This window comes from Panthera leo, chromosome A1, assembly GCF_018350215.1.
Source record: "Panthera leo isolate Ple1 chromosome A1, P.leo_Ple1_pat1.1, whole genome shotgun sequence".
NCBI lineage: Eukaryota > Metazoa > Chordata > Mammalia > Carnivora > Felidae > Panthera > Panthera leo.
Genome location: NC_056679.1, coordinates 104,717,373 through 104,732,727, shown reverse-complemented (window position 1 = coordinate 104,732,727; position 15,355 = coordinate 104,717,373).

Here is a 15,355-nt window from a genome sequence, read left to right as displayed (position 1 = left end):
GTTCAAGGGAAGAAATATTGTGTTTGGAATTTACATATGTAATTAAAATAGTGTTCCCAGGCTCCCTAGTTCTCAGCTAACTGTAAACAGGTTTTTCTTCAGCTCTTAGCAATTCTCATCTGATAAACATTATGATCAGAAGCTCCAGCTGCCACGGGCCTGTTGGGACTGTTCTGCAAGGAGTCAATATTACTCAGCTGGAGAAACAGTCTCTAAAATATCAAGCAGGCATTGGTTGGCCACACATTCAATTCAGTCAGTCTGAAAGACACTGATACTATTTCCAGTCATTGAGTGTTGTCACCCACTTTCAAGTCCGGTGCTGAAAGCCTCATCCCGTGATCCACAGAGGCTTATGGTAAGTTAACCTCTCCTGGCTAGTGAGTTTTCTGTTAGCACTTGGCACGTAGAAAGTCATCCATATCGGGGCGCCTGGGTGGCTCAGTCGGTTAAGCGGCCGACTTCGGCTCGGGTCATGATTTCGCGGTCTGCGAGTTCGAGCCCCACATCAGGCTCTGTGCGGACAGCTCAGAGCCTGGAGCCTGTTTCAGATTCTGTGTCTCCCTCTCTCTGACCTTCCCCCATTCGTGCTCTGTCTCTCTCTGTCTCAAAAATAAATAAACGTTTAAAAAAAAAAAGTCATCCATATCATACATTCTACAGGGGTTCATGGGTTGGGGGAAGCTATGGAAGTCAAGCCTCAAAGGTGAAGCACAGGTGACCATCATCAGAGGTGCTTGTCTTCTACAACTGTTGAGCAATACTTGATGCAACGTGCCGTGCGAAGGTATTAAGGAGGTCCCATCTTCTACTTTGGATGGTAAAAGCTCTATAGGGTAACATCTTAGGATTCACTGTTAATATCATTGTCTAATGAGCTCCAAGAATCAATAGAACATAATATGGGGGCTCTATCTCCTGACAGGAAGGCTATTCCCAGACTTCACCAGAAAGGCTTTTTTTTTTTTTTCTCTCCAATATATGTGAAGTTCTTCTGCAATATATTGCCAATTTGTGATTGGGTCCCCCTTGAAAGGGACATTTTGTAAGCATCCACATGACATGACTGTAAACCTATAGTTTTTCCTCTAAAGAGCAACTGAGAATATCAGGTATCATAAGTACTGTCATTTTAAATGAAGACTTTTAAAGGAAATCGTTAATTCACAGAAATATCCATGTTGCCTTTTCACCTCACCAAAGAAGATAAACTGATGACCGATAAGCACACAAAAAGATGCTACCCGTGATATATCATCAGGGAAGTGCAAATTCAAGCAATGAGATACCATTACACTCCTATGGGAACAACCAAATTCCACAACACTGACAACCCCAAATGCTGGTGAGGGTGTGAAGCAACAGAAATCCTCATTCGTTGCTGGTGGGAACGCAACGGTGGTTATAAAACCAAACATATTCTTCACCTATGGTCCCTCAGTTATGCTCCTTGCTATATGCCCACACTTATGTACACACAGAAACCTGCACAAGGACATTTATAGCAGCTTTATTCATAACTGCCAAGACCTTCAGTAGCTGAATGGATAAATAAGCTGTAGTACATCCAGGCAATGGGATACTACTCAATGCTAAAAATAAACGACCTATCAAACCATAAAAGACATGTTGGAAACTTAAACGTATACTAGTAAGTGAAAGAAGACAATCCGCAAAGGCTATGATTCGAACTAGATGACATTCCGGAAAAGGCAAACTATGAAGATAGAAGATGAGTGGTTGCCAGGGACGAGGGGAGAGGAAGGGATAAACGGGCAGAGCACAGAGGACTCAAAGGGAGTGAAATTACTATGTACGATACTCTAATAGTGGATATATGCAATTAAACATTTCCCAAACCTGTACGATATACAGCCCCAAGGGTGAACCCCAGGGGAAACTATAGACTTTGGGTGATTAGGATGTGTCAGCACAGGTTCATCAACTGTAACAAATGCTCCACTCAGGTGGGGGGTGTTGATTATGGGGAAGGCTACCCATGTGTGGGGGCAGGTGGTATATGGGAAATCTCCGTGCCTTCCTCTCGATTTTACTGTGAACCTAAATTGCTCCTTAAAAGATGACCTTTAACAAAATAACAAAACAAAACAAAAAAGCCATCAAAAGATGGCTGGAAATAGATGGGTCTGAAAGAGCTGGAAAAGGGCACACACAGACTGAAAATTCTAAGGTCCTCCTCTGTGTCTCTGCATCCGCTGGCAATCATCCATTGGGTAAAAATCCGCCTGGATTTCAGTTTTTGCTGTCTTTTTCCGAGCACAGCCTACTCACTCCAGGCCCACGGGATGAGTGATGAGGGAGGTGTCCAGTGGAGAAAGGCTGCCAAGCCTTGCAAATGAGTGTGTAGTTAATACCGAGGCCGGTTACTTTCCAGATGCTTTCACATACACGAAGGACGCTCGGTGAATGACGAGCTTTTAACCTTGCAGCTGGTCATTTATTTTACTGATTAGGATGTGCCACTGTCTCTACTTCCAGGTGATTGTTCACTGAAGGCAATGGAGGTCTCTTGTTTACTAATCTCCAAACTGTGCAGGGTGCTGCTGGCTCATTATTGTGTTTGATCCTGCCTCTGAGTGGCAAACATTCGTGGATAATCGCTTTTGATCCTTCTCACTTTGTTGTGTTAGAGAAAACCATAGAATATTTTATTTTTTTTTTTTTCAACGTTTATTTATTTTTGGGACAGAGAGAGACAGAGCATGAACGGGGGAGGGACAGAGGGAGAGGGAGACACAGAATCGGAAACAGGCTCCAGGCTCTGAGCCATCAGCCCAGAGCCTGACGCGGGGCTCGAACTCACGGACCGTGAGATCGTGACCTGGCTGAAGTCGGACGCTTAGCCGACTGCGCCACCCAGGCGCCCCAACCATAGAATATTTTAAATTCAAGCATTCGCCGAGGGAAAACAAAAATTACATGTGTGTTTCAAGAAGACAAATGGAACCGAGGGGTTCCAAAACAGGGCAAACCCAGTCAACAAAATGCACTTTCCAAAGTAACATACGGAACAATGAACCCCCAGGTAAAAAATACTCCTCAGCGATGCTTTCTGTTAGCCAACTGGGCCCTAAGGACCACACACTTCTACTTAACAATTTAGCATTTCATTGCTGTATTTCTAATTTACTTAATTTCTACCCCTCCCTTCATGTAAACTTTAATAAAATCAGGGATTTGAACAAAATCTCCAGGGGTGTGTACTTTCAGAATTGGGCAAAATCCCTTTGTTATGGTAGACTCAGAATAATTGTTTCATTCTCTCGTTGAGAGAAAGCCATGATTGCTTAACCTACAGTGGTGCATAATATGGTAAATCAGCTTAATGATGTGTGAATAAAACTATATTAAGAAAAAAGGGGCTTGTTTTCCTCGATTCAAAAGGGCTTAGAAAAAAAAAAAAAAACAACCATTCTGGGTGCTTCGGGGAGCTGCAAAATCTATACCACAGAGTTCTAGGATTTTTGTTTTCTTCAAAGCCTCAGAGCAACACGAGAAAACTGAAGTGTCTTGGACAAAAGGCAAGCACATGAATAACCCACTGGGAGTGAGCTCTCAGCTTGGTTTCATATTTACACATTATAACCGGGAGTTAAAATTTTAAAATCCACAAAAGAACCAATGTTGGTTTGAAGGGATGGGCTCAGGGGTTGCAGGGAGAGCAGTCTTCCCCCTGCTAACAACATGAAGTCCCAGTGTTCGCTGCAGTTGTCATAACAACTGTTTTTAAATAAAATTTGCAGTATTCATCAAATATTGGCATCTGAAACCCCGTGCCACGTAAAAATTATTAGCTATTCGCATCTCCATAAAATGGCTTGTGTGGCTAAGGCAAGAAAGAAGGTGGGATCCTAAGTCACAGCATAGAATGGTCAGTGAAGAGGGCAAGGTTTATGAAGAATGCCCATCGTCCCAATTTGCTCCTCTAACTTTCCCTCGTAAGCCATCTCCCACCCGGGCAGACTGGCTGGTGGGCAGGGGGTAGGGACAGGGCTGAGAGGCAGGTGCCACCCTAAAAATGGTGCAAGGTGCTGTATACTAAATGAGAAACCCCAGTAGCTGTGATTAAGAGATTTGATTTTAGGGAAATGCATCTCTTGGAACCGCTAAATTCCAAAACTCCTCTCTCCTATCGGTTATTTCCTAAGACTTTACAGTAAGTTTGTAAACATTGTAATTCTTGCACATGAAAAATTCAAGCAATACAAAGGACTGTATAATGAATCATAAGCCCCTCTCCCTTCCCAGACTCCCTCCAAAGCTACCCTTGATACTAGGCTCTATTCGTAGGCAAACATGCATTTTTATTTTCATTCAAATATTTGGAGTAGTATACATACTGTTCTGTAGCTGGCTATTTTCACTTAACGGACCTTGGAGAATATTCCGTATCAGCATGTCGAGAGAACTGCTTTATTCTTTTTCAAAACTACAGAGCTCTGTTCCTATTGGTTGGTATTTGTATTATTTCATTTGTTTGTTTTGCCCCTGTAAACAGTGCGGCGACAAGTATCTTTGTCCTTTTTTCTTAAGTGGCCTAGCCTTCTCATGGGCTTCCTCGGCTTCCTTATTAATCCTCTCCAGCTTTCTGATCCCCATATTCCGACCCGAATAATCTATCTCCATGGCGGGATCGATCTTGTCACACCTCAACACTTCTCCCATCACACACACAGAACATATCCAAATTTTTCAGCACATAAAAATACTCCATGGGGTCCCATCTGCCTTTGTAGTCAGACCACCTACCATCCCCCCCCTCCCGCCCCCCACCAAACATGATGGATGATGCCCTTGCGGAAACAGGAATTCTGAAAAGGTTTTCAGCTTTCCCATGGATCCATTATCCTGGCATTACTTACCTTTTTTCCTTCCACAACTTGTTGGTCGTGCCAGGAGTCACGTTAGGTTTGACAGTTCTGAGCTAGGATCCTTCAGGGAAGCCATATCTAACTGCTTCCCACCACAGGTTTCCACCTGCTGGTCCCAGATGAGATCCACCTGAGACCTCAGCAATTAGCAGACCTGACGCTTTTTGTATGAAGTGGAATCAATGTGTTGCTGGCTAACATTTGCCTCTTGACACCTTGCCTGAACCTCAGATGTTGCTTTTGCTATGGCCTCTGCCACCCGTTAGATACCATAATCGAACTGTGTGGCATGTAAAGGAATATTCAGATAAAAGTTCTTCCCCAAAGCCACTCTGGTTCCTACTCCTATGCCTTCCCCTGATCAAAGATGCAGGCTCATTCCCCGATTCTTAAAAGTTAGCCTTCTGGCTCACTTTCAGTCTGACGATAGCTGGCATTTCCATTCTTACCAGTCAGCAACTTTCCTTCCTCCAAACCCCATCCTTGGTATTGTTTTACCCAAGTGAAACATCGTATCTCCTCAACTCTAAAGTAGGATGATATTGTTCAGCTGCTGAAATGCCATTTCAACCCTACAAAGATACTGGCACAGGAAAAAAATACATATTTGTTCCTCGAGGAAGGTTCTGACAAACACAAGTAACAGAAATATACTAATAGGGGATGGCTCCCTGTTCCTTTTCCGAAGTCTAACATTAACGCAGGCCACAGACAACTGAATTGAGGAACACACAGTTTAAAATGTGATTGGGGCTAACTGGTATACCAGTCATGCATTGTGTTCAAGGGTGCAGTTGACATCAATACAATGCCAAGGATAAGCAGGAAGATCTTTAATCAATGCCATTTAAAATGAATATTGGTTCTGATTCCTCCTTCCTCTCCACAAACATTCACCGGGAAAGAAGGGGTAAGTATCTCTTCAGAGCGAGGTCACTTTTATGGGCAAATGGATGGACAGACTATGTGTCATGAGTGAACTCTGCTTTAAAATGTCCCCCGTGGGACCAATTGTTAGATTCATTTTCTTGCACTAAAGCATTGTCTACAAAAGAGCAATATTAAAATATAAACATCTCTCTTGGCAGGGGCAGCCATACACGAAGGCAAAGAGACATTTGTATTATCTATACATTTGTATTTAGCAATTGCCGCTCTGCTCAAGATACTTTAAAGTGGATGTTTAAGTACGAAAAAAATTAGACATCATTCCTTTAAGAAACAAACTGCTGTAGAAAAGAATATTAATCAGATACTGTTATGTGAAAGGAAGCTGATTATAAATGTGCTTTAACACGATCTCACTTTTACAGATGAGAAAATATGCAAATGCCAGACCTCTTTCCTCCCTGAAAAAACTGGAAGAAGCTTCACATTGGTCATAGTGCTGATACCTAAGTGGTGGAATGTGGGAGATTTGTAAATCTTCTTCCCGATTCTTTTTATAAAAAAATTTTTATGAACATATTTTTATGATAAAATGTCCATGAAAGGTATAATTATATGTACATATCCGTGCACTTTTCTGTATGTGTCTTTTTGGGAATCAAGGTTTCCCATTTCTAAGTGTTTCTAGGTTTAATTAAAGCACACTCTCAGTGAAGATGAGCATTTAATGTGAAGGAGAATGAATAAATGGGATTTGAGAGGGAGAAGGATTGTACAGATCCTTTCTCTCCTGATAGCTGCAGCATGTGGCCTGAGGGAATTTTTTTTTTTTTTTTTTCCTAGAAGCCAGATGAATTCAGGGCAGGTAGTGTGAGCAGAAAACGCCCTGGGAATGCTCCGGGTATGCGCGGGCACACCTTGCTTTCTTCCTGAGGAGTTCCATGAAGGAACTGCCAATAAAATTGGAGAAAAACTGCCTTCCTAGGTTTTGACATCTAAGCAAAAACTTCCTGAGTCATGGGAGTGGCTGTGCAGGGTTTTGAACAGCATAAAAATGGAGGGAAAAACCAAAGTTCTCTCCCAGAAGCGAAAGGGAAAAAATAGATTCAATACTAGTTTAAAGTTGACGCTTACGTGATAAACTTACCGCATTACACCTACGGTCAGTTGCGCAGAAACTTCACTTGTATGAAGATGATCAATATTTACTTTTTAAATTAACGTGTGGTGTCTGATGAGGGGAGAGCATACTGAGTCGACCCCGGATCTTTCTCGACACGCAAGGCTACACAGCCTCTCTTCCCTCTCGCGACCCCCCTCGCCTCCCCTCCCCTCCCCTTCCCGGGATCCTCTCCTCCACGAGGGCAACAGAAAACAAAGACTCTGCCGCAGCTGTACTGCCCCGGTGAGGCATGCTGGTTTAATTGCATTGGTTTATACAGACTGATCTAATCAAATCAAAGTGCAGGCTTTTAAAGCCTTTCATTTCTACACTCCAAGTGCATCTATAATTAAAAGGGAAGTATTTTTTTTTAACTGCACAGTAGTTTTTAGTTTATAAAATGCTTTTTAAATATTTTCTCACTTCATCTTCAAACCAACTCAATTTAAGTAGCAACTTCAAGGGGCCACCTCTAGCTGCTCCGTGCTCAGAATTCTTCCTCCCACTTCTTCTGGTAACATACCTCAGTTTCCCTTGGATAGGGCACGCCTTTCCTCCTTGCATGTGATTCAGATGAGACTTTCTCCCCTCCCCAAATCCAAGTGGGGACATGTGACCTGGGCTTAGGCAAACAGTGTGTTCCCCCCCACTCCTGGCCCCGGTGATAGGTCCGGAATGGTCACGTGACTTAGATCAGTCTGCTGGATTAAATTCCGAGATATTGGTAAACCGAGGAGATGTAAGATGAAAGCTCCCGGCCATCAATGTGATGAGAAAAGTTGCCTGTAATGGGGCCAACCCAGAGGGAAGCAGAGCTGAGACATCGAGAGGCACAATGTCCTGATGAAGCTGTTTCGTACCTGAATCGTCCACACCTGAAGCCAGAGATACCGTTAGACCTTTCAGTTATGCAGTCCAGTGACCCCACTCACCCTCTCCCTCATCCTGCTGGAGTCGGGTTTGTGTCACTCGCAATCAAGAGTCCCAGCAGATACAGTCTCTACTCTTCACCAACTCTCAGAAAAGTGGGGCCACTTGGTCCACACAGCCCCGTTCTGAAACACCACTGGTCCCCTGAAGGCCGCTACCTGAACTGCCTGTTAGTTCTTAAAAGAAAATGAGTATTCTAGAAGGAGGTGGCTGGTAAGTCACAATTCATGAAGTATGAGTTATCACAAATTTATTAGCAGCTATTAGCTGAGATCCACTCACTGAAGCCACACGCATTAATGGGCAAGTTCATAAGGGGATCGAATTCTGACCAGGAAAAACCCATAGGTTAGAATACAGACAGGTTCCAATGACCGGTTCTCAGTTCTTTGCCTAATTTCTTAATCTTCTGAACCTAAGTGTCCTATATAAGCAGTAAGTATTAAGAAAATCAGTATTTATTTTTTAAAGCATGATGTTTGAAGAGGGGAAGTCACCTTTAGTTGACCATAGACCTTTCTTGATATATAAGGCTAATGTTTGTGATAATGATATCCTAAGACTTGTGATATTTTAACATAAAATACTTAGCACACTCCAGGGCACAAAATAGATTCTCAATAACTTGATATGCTTTTAATAATTAATTAAAGAGGAGATACCCCCAGGGGGACAGTCTGGTCAGCATGCTCTGACAAGGTATAAAGCCTCTAAAGAAATCAAGAACGGAGTGGACCGCAGGTCACAGAAAGAATGTAAGGAGGCAGTAAAGATAAATATGCTGGAATCTACCATTTTTCCTGGTGCCAGTACTGCCAAAGAATATTCTTTTGGATTCCAAGACAAGCCTGGATAACAAACCATCCCAGTTTGACCTGGACTGATGTATTTCCTGGAACTCAAGACTTTTAGTGCTAAAACTAGTGAAGTCCTGGATAACCAGGTATGAATTGGTCATCTTACCAGCTACCACACTGCTACATTTCCTGAGCAGTGAGAGCTCCACAGCCCAGAAGTGGAATTATCTACCAGGAAGGGCATCTGACCATTCTATGGTGGAAGACCAATGGCTATCACCATTCTATGACCTTATGGCAGAAGACCAATGGCTATCACCATTCTATGACCTTATAGCAGAAGACCAATGGCTATCACCATTCTATGACCTTATGGCAGAAGACCAATGGCTATCACCATTCTATGACCTTATGGCAGAAGACCAATGGCTATCACCATTCTATGACCTTATGGCGGAAGACCCAATGGCTATCACCCTACCACACTCCAAGAGAATCAGTGCCCGAAGTGTCAGGCAGGAATCGCAGAGAGAATGAAGCTACCAACGATCAGTTCCCTTACTCTATTTAATCCTTAAATGATTAGGGAAAAAAACCTAAAATCATTTTTAACAGTCTCGTATTTCAATTATCAAGTGCTGAATTAAAATGGAATGCAAACACTAAAATTTGACACACTGCTAAAAATGAACATGTCTAAAATATTAATAACAACTCTAAATGATTTATAATGCCCTCTTGGGCATATTTTATGATTTATTGATGTCATTTTAGCTGCTCCATGGGTGACAGAGTCACCTCACTGTGTGTGCGCTCTGGCAGCTTTCTAGGCTAGTTATTCGGAAAACTACACGTTCAGACCTTGACTGCATGCACCAGACTGTAGATGATATAGAAAGAGTAAAGATGTTAATTTCCCCCATAAATCAGAGAATTGTGAGGCTAAAAGGGCTTTAAAACTGGTTGCTTCCTGTTTTCTCAACTTCAAACAGGGGCATACTGGAGCTATCCTCAATGAATATGAATCTCACAACCTCCCTTATTAATTTATGATGTCCGTCTTTGTTGACAAGAAATTCTACTTTAGATCTAATCTTGTTACCCTTTCTGCATCAAGTGAAGCCCACTTTCTGGTGAGCTTTGCACCATGGTTTCTTTGAGAGCTCACTTCCTTTCTTTGACCTAACAATGCACTTTTCAAATCTTTCTGCCCATCCCACAGATATTATTGCCCAGCCCTCCACCTTATGAATTACTTCTAGTCTCTCCCCAGACTCTTTTTTGGTACCCAGTCCACTCTAATCAAAGTTGAATTTCTCTTCTGTTTCCTTCTTCTCTGACATCGTCCCCATCTCTCAGTTGGTGCTCCCTCTCCAGAGACTGAAAGATCTCATCCATCCCTCGCATGGCCAGACTTTGTTATCATCACTGACACATGTCTAGACACACATCTAAAAAGCAATGACATAGGCCTGTAATTCTAGGAAATGTCCTGCATTTAATAACGACCAGTCCCTTTCCCTCTTGCCCTCCTTCAAAACTCCAAAGCCCTCCACATAGGGATATTTAAATATGGGGAGCTTTCTGAGAGCCCATTAAATTAAATCATGTTTATAACTGCCTGTCTCCCTATTTGAAATTGTAATCAAGACCCAGGACTCTGTGTAGTATTAATAAACTAGAAAATAAACAAGCAAACAAACGAAAAGAAACAACCAAAACCCAACCATCAGAGTCTTACTCTATTTATTTTTCTATATCCAGCATGTGATTGACTTTGTGAACTCTAGTTCATTGTTGCTGACTCATGTGTGTTTTTTCACCGGAGACATAGCTAGTCACTTCTTATCTTATTTTGGTGACATTTGTTTTTCTTCACTATGTTACAACACTGTAATTATGTAGGCAGCTGCCAACGATCCTCAAATACAGTATGTAATTGCTGAAGTTAAAACTCCAGCAAACAATTCACCACAGGAACCAAAGGCTACATAGAGGCACGGTATATAAATCTGCCACAGTTCTTCTTTATCGCAGACATTGAGAAGAGGTGATTATGCCTATAAAGATAGAAGTACACAATGGTCACTCAACATGCACTTGTTTATTGAGTGACTGTGTATAACTAAGCACCTGTCTCGTGGTGAATGTCCACTGAGTACCAGACTACGCTTGGCCAGGCACCAGTTGAGGGTCAGGAACTTGGATTAGGTTGAGAGGGAGGTCTCCCTTGAGCAGTGGGAGCTGTTGGTTGGGAACTCTGGGGAGAGGCTCCAAGATGTCTAGGAGACAAAATCTTTACAGTACTGGTCAGTAACACTTGTGTAAACAAAAGGAGAGAGTAGGATTGCTTATGGGAAGCTGTCACACCTGTGACATGATGCCAAGCTGACAAGGTCTCTACCAGCCCAGTGAGGGGCACTGAGCAAAGAGTGGACTTAGAGGGATCAGCACTGGTGGAAGTGGCCAGGCCTGGGGGCCTGAGAGTTTGGCCTGAGCCCCAAAGCTGAAGCAGACTGAAGGCGTGAACAGCGGGAGTCAGCTAAGCCCAGCCCTTGATGCTGTGCAACACATTCTTTCTTCAAAGGAGTCTGAGAGATGTATCTCTGGGTCTGCTGCTAAGACAAAAAAAGTAAGCAAGAGCCAAGGATCCAAAACTTGGCGAAATAAGTTCAAGCCAAATGAAGGTCCGGGTTAAAAAGGGTGGGAGCCAGTGTTATCGCTCCGGAGTGACCTGAGCATTAGGCTTGACACCAGCTGAAATTTTAGACTTTTTTTTTATGGGCAAGAGAAGCCACAGGCATGGATAGGTCATTCTGGCCGAAAGTGCCAGGGCTATGATGTACAATTAAAACCATATGGAACATTCCCTAGGTATCTTTGCTTTAAGTAGGAACATGACTTGAAAACTTTGGGGAATATATGCCATTTGTTCTACCTTCTGGTCCTTAGTAAGAGAAGCCAAATAGGCATAGATACCACTGTCGCATATGCATGAATGAAGTCGGGTGTGGTTGCTAAGAAGGCGGGCTCTGGAATGAGACCATCAGTCCAAGCCCCAGTACTACCACTACAAGTTCTGTGACCTTGAGAAAGATATTTACCCTCACAACCTTAGTTATTATATGCAAAATAGGGACAAAAAACAGCAGCCGTCTCATAGGGCTGTTGCTCAGGTTAAACCCATGTTACTCAAAGTGCGAGTCCTGGACCAGCAGAGTACCGCCATCACCCAGGGTTTTGTTCAAAATGTAGACTATTAAGCACCATGCCAGTCTTATGGAGTCAGGATCTACATTTTCACAAGACCACCAGGTGATTCTGTGGGCACATTAAAGGTTGAAAAGCACTGGGTTAATGATATGTTACCTCAAACACTTCCTGCAGGGTTTGCCATGTAGTAACCACACAACAGATATTACTTGTTATTATTTTTGTTATTATAATCATTGTTATTTTCATCTTGAATCATCTTGGGCAGGCACAGCACTTAAGAACCTGAGCTTTCTAATCTGTAAAATGGGATCATACTAATATCCCACTGCTTGAAGTGCAGATCATCTTTCAAAGCCCTTCCAAACCTAGGAGACCTCTATGATTGTTGCATCATGATCACAGAATGGCAATGGCTAGGATTTGGCCAGCATTTACTAGGTAGCAGGTGCTGTTCTCAGTGCTTTATGTGTTTCATCTTATTTAATCATCCAGCAATGCTCTCAGATAGGATTGTTTTTAATGCCTACTTTACAGATGAATAAACTGAAGCATGGAGAGATCACATAACTTGCTCAATAAACTGACAGGAGTAAAGTCAGAATTTGAACTTGGCAGTCTAATGTGACTATTCACACTCTTATCCTTGCCACTACCTTGTCCCTGTAGCCAGGTCATCAAGGAGAGAGTTAAACGAAATGAGACTAACTCCGACACAATCAGTGTGATCAGATGCAGCCTTTGACAAATCATGGCTACAGCAGGCAATACTCAGGCTGTGGGTTCTCAAATCTGGCTGCACATTAGAATATTTTTAAGAGTAGAGATTTTTAAAAACACAGACTTCTTAAATCTCATGCCTACAGATTGTTTCAGTAGTTTAGAAGTGGGACCCAAGCTTATTCCCCAAGCTGTTAGAGATTAATCTGATATAGACAGGATTAAAATATGTATGGGTTAACAAGCTACCAATTCTATGTCCAGTATGTAGTAAGCCAAACTTCTTTCCAAAGTAATTGGAAGGAATAGGAGGAAAGGAAGGAAGAGAGAGAGGGAGAGAAAGAGAAAGGGGAGGGAGAGAGATTTTATATTGGATTCTGCTTCAGTTGTCCTAAGAAGAATTGCAGAAACAAAAGGAAAGCCTAGGAATATGAAACTAAAAAGAAAAGGCACTTAGTAATGTGACATAAATACTATGTTAGCCATTGTGGATGTAACAATTTATTCATCTCTTTAAGTGCTTTGTGCCTTCCTAATGATGTCAAACTGTAGAAGGGTTAACAGAGATAGTAGTTTTTTGGAAAAGGATGAGTTCTGTATTGGTCTGCAGTGACTCAGTTTAGATACGAAAATAGGTTCTGAAAATTGACCTGTTTGGTCCATCTGATTAGACTAGTTGATGTCCGTCTGATTGGCACTGATTCATCTTACTAGCAAGGTTTAAAAGATGAACAAATTATCAAGACTCCTCCGCCCTTTGGCCAGACTATGTATTTTGGCAAAGTATGTGAAGAAGAGACCCAGTTTCCAAGTAAAGGAACTTCATTTGGTTGGTTATGGAGGTACAAGCAATTCTAACTCCCGCAACACATATCTTTGTGTCTAAGTGGTTTCCTTGGATGAGTTGTAGATGGGAATCCTACATCTCCTGAACCACTGTTACTTAGGGGTTGTTTAATGGCACTGAGTAGAAAACATCTTGGTACCACTTAATGGAGGAATCTATTTCACCTTACCTCCATGAGGGAGAAAACTCTTTCAGCCAAAAGAAAGTGAACAGAACCCTCCACATCACCCAACAGAACAGTGGGAGGGCCATACCACAGCTGGAAGAGAGAAGGTGGATGTGGCACAGTGCTCAGATGAGAAGCAGAGAATGGAGGGATGGGCACTAACCCATAGTTGCTCCCAGGCACACAGGTAGAGGAGGACATCGGTATTTTCTAGAGTATTCCACACTCAATCAGATCTACAGAAACAACTGGTAAGGCCTAGACTTGAAGCAAACAGTAGCCATGACATACATACAGAACAGTCTGAGAACAGCAATATGAGCCCATCCCATAACAAACAGCCTGGGACACTGAAGAATATGGACTGTTGTCGAGGGAAAGAGGAACCCAGGAGAACAGATATACTAACAGAAAATATCCCCTGAGCCACACGTGTAGGAGAGGGAGAAAATTAGCTGAAATTCCACTTGATGACAGCTGGTAGTTTGTTGTCTGTATTGATGCTAAACTCGATAATTAGTTTTAATTTCAGGATTTAGTTTCAATTATTCTCAAAAACTTATTTTATTATCTCTATAAAGCCCTTGGTTAAAAAAGACTCTCAAAAATATCATACAAGATACCTGGAAAAATAAACCCAAGCTGAACATTATGTTAGGATTCTGCTGTGCAGCCTTAGTAAACAGAAACACCTAGAAAACAATGCCTCAAGCTTTATTTTGCTCTCAGTGTAACACATTACATAGCCATCCCTCAGAGGCTGGGAAGGGATAACGGCTTTAGCAAGCAATGTGAAAGGAATCACTGTTTTTTGTGAATAAGGTATTTTGAAGTGAAAAGGATGGAATAACATTCAGACTACAACATACCCATGAAGAATCCTAGATTTGAATGAAGTGAAATCAATAGCAGAAATGAAGAGGCATTTGGGTCCAAAACAAACAGATGAGCATTTATAAATAAAGCTTTAATTAACATTTGTCCTTAAATGAAATACTACAAATTTTACTTTCATCATTAACTTCACATCCCAGAAGTCTTCAGGGATGCATCAAGGGACTAACCAGAGCAGTGAATAATTCATGTGGAAGATAGAGCCATAGATAAAAAGAGAAGAGCAGTTGATTGGTTTTTTTCCCAAGAAATTGTTAATGTTACATTACATTTTATTGAACCAACCTCAAAAAATAACAGAGCCTGAACATTATTATTGCCGTTATTACCTTTCCTTTCCAAGTGCCATATCTTGTTCTCTCTTGAGTTGATACATTCTGATTAGTTTTGCTTACTTTAGAGATTTGCTTTTTCCAGTGAAAAATGCTTGACTAGAACCTCTCATATTCGAATTTCTTCAAGTTATAACCACTTGCTATCAAACTTAAATAATCTGCCTTATCTTATTGGAATCCGTTTGTTCATTTCCAACCTACACCTTCCATTTAACACATGGAACTGTTCTTTAGTGCCCTTTCTCCCTACCTACAAAGGACAAGCGTGTCTATTAGTCACGGTCGTAGCTACACCCCCACATCACCCAAGGAATCAGGGCAGCTGACACAATGTCTGTGCAAACATGGCTACGGGAGAATTGAGTGTGACCAAAAGATTCCCTGGGTCCAATTCACCTTGGATTAAGCTAGGGAACTGATTTCCAGGACCTTGAAAACGGCTGTGATGGAACAGACAGGCCATTTAGTGAGAGACACAGATGTGGGGCCTGGTTGGGGCTATTTGCCTCTT